This window comes from Nycticebus coucang, chromosome 8, assembly GCF_027406575.1.
Source record: "Nycticebus coucang isolate mNycCou1 chromosome 8, mNycCou1.pri, whole genome shotgun sequence".
Taxonomy (NCBI): domain Eukaryota; kingdom Metazoa; phylum Chordata; class Mammalia; order Primates; family Lorisidae; genus Nycticebus; species Nycticebus coucang.
In genome coordinates, this window is record NC_069787.1 from 30,915,739 (window position 1) to 30,918,161 (window position 2,423).

Genomic DNA, 2,423 nt, shown 5'->3' on the forward strand with positions numbered 1-2,423 from the left:
GAAGTATTATTAAAAGACTCCAACCACATAATGTAGAGCATAAACTAATTAATGTCTTTGGAACAAGTTTCAAATTTTAGAGACAAGTGATTTGACATTTAGGCTAACCTGCAGGGCACTTCTGTATGTCAAGTGTGAATAGTACTAATTCAAAAAGTATAATGTAGCCAGGCACAGTGCCTCATGCCTGTATTCCATTCCTAACATTCCCGGAGGGTGAGGCAGGTGGATCACCTGGCTCAGAAGTTCGAGACCAGCCTGAGCAAGAGTGAGATCCATCTCTACTAAAAATAGAAAAACTAGTCGGGCATCATGGTGCACACCTATGTCCCAGTCATTTGGGAGATTGAGGCAAGAGAATCTCTTGAGTCCAAGAGTTTAAAGTTGCTGTGAACTATGACCCCACAGCACTCTACCCAGGGCAATGGAGTAAGACTCTGTCTGCAAACCAAACTGCAACAAAAAATAGCCGGGCAGTGTGGCAAGTGCCTGTTGTCCCAGCTACTTGGGAGGCTGGGGCAAGAGAATTGCCTAAGCCTAGGAGTTGGAGGTTGCTGTGAGCTGTGATGCCATAGCACTCTACCAAGAGCAACAGAGTAAGACTCTGTCTCTAAAAAAAAAAAAAAATCAGAAAAATTCGGTGATGAATTCTGAAAAACTCAGAAAACTTTAGACTAAAATTTAGCTTTGTTCTGCTTATAAAAGAAAACAAAAGTGTAATTATATTATTCGATACCATTAGCCATTAACAGAGGGGGAGAGAAGTGCAGAGAATATATTACTTATAAACAAAATTCTTCCTAAATGGAATCCTTTGCAATGTATCCCATGAGGCATCTGTAGGTCTTTAGGGAGACAAAACAATTTATTGAAACTTTTGTGCAAATTGAAACTCACATTTGGAGCAATGCATTAAGAATGTACAGATCATTTATTCATGCTCTTCACTGAAGGAATTGCAGAAATCACTTTTATTATACAAATGCTCCTTCAGTGATTAAAATCCCTTCTCTCCGGCATATGGATGGGAAAGGAATAAAAGCGAGTGCATATGAAAGGTAACCTGCTTTGATAGATAAATTGCACATATTCAAGAATGAGGAGAATGGTGTGTGCGTGTGTGTTATCATATTAAAAAAGTAAAACGTATTTGGAACTCTTTGAGTTTCTTTCCTCAATAATGAGAAGCACAGAGTGAGAATGTTCACTCTTAGTAATTTTATCAGCACACCATCAGTGAGGCCTGAATGAATGGTAGACATTACTCTTGCAGAAACATGAATAGCATATCATTTTGCTATTACTTCTGCAGACACAGCTAGCAGAGCCTATACTCATTCTAAACTGCTTGTCAAGGTTCTATAAGAGTCACAACAAATAAAGACAAAATCTTGCAATTTAACTGTGTTTTACTGGGAGCTACAATGCACCCAGTCCTTTCCTGGGAACTATTAATCATATTTTAAAAAAGATGTTGACACTTCCCAGTGCCAACGGTGAGGTTGTGTTCATAGTGCAGGCTGCAATGGTGGGGAGGGGTCTGGCCTGAGAGTTTTGATTGTGCATAAAGCATATGGTTGGCATAAATGAATCACTAAACTGTGGCATATGTATACCATGGAACGCTATTTAGCCATAAAAAGACGGAGACTGTACATCTTTTGTATTAACCTGGACACAGTTGGAGAACATTTTCTTTAGTGAAGTATCACAAGAAAAGCAAGTATCCAATATATTCAATACTAATAGGAAGCCAGTAAATGAACTAATATATGCCCACATAAGAGAAAATCTCAATTTAATTCAAGTCGAGGGAAGAGCAGAGGAGAGAGAGGGATTGGTGTGCTGTCACCTAATGGGCACAATACAATATATGGCACATCTCCTGGGTGAGAGGCACAACTACCACAGAGACCTCACCTTATGAACACAAACATTGTAATCTAATCATTTGTACCCTCATAGTTATCTGAAATAAAAAAAAATAATAATAAGGTTAGGATTCATTCAGACCTGGAAAGAAATTGACTCTCACGGATAGAAGAGTTGGGAAGTGAGACAGAGAAGAGAAAAAGACTTAAATAAAGGGTGCTCGCTTCGGCAGCACATATACTAAAATTGGAACGATACAGAGAAGATTATCATGGCCCCTGCTCAAGGATGACACACAAATTCATGAAGCAATCCATATTTTTCAAATCTAGTCCAGGCCGGCCAAACAACAATGACAGCTGCAACCAAAAAAAAAAAAAAAAAAAATAGCTGGGCATTGTGGGTGGGCGCTTGTAGTCCCAGCTACTTGAGAGGCAGAGGCAGGAGAATTGCTTGAGCCCAGGAGTTGGAGTTTGCTGTGAGCTGTGATGCCATGGCACTCTACCCAGGGCAACAGCTTGAGGCTCTGTCTCAAAACAACAACAACAACA

At 39.7% G+C, this 2,423-nt stretch overlaps 1 non-coding gene across 1 annotated transcript; it reads left to right on the forward strand.

Moving 5' to 3' along the window:
* The first annotated feature begins 2,088 nt into the window (after positions 1–2,088).
* LOC128592841 (U6 spliceosomal RNA) lies at positions 2,089–2,195 on the forward strand. The gene has a single exon (XR_008382054.1). It is a non-coding gene; the product is annotated as a U6 spliceosomal RNA (small nuclear RNA).
* The last annotated feature ends 228 nt before the right edge of the window (positions 2,196–2,423 follow it).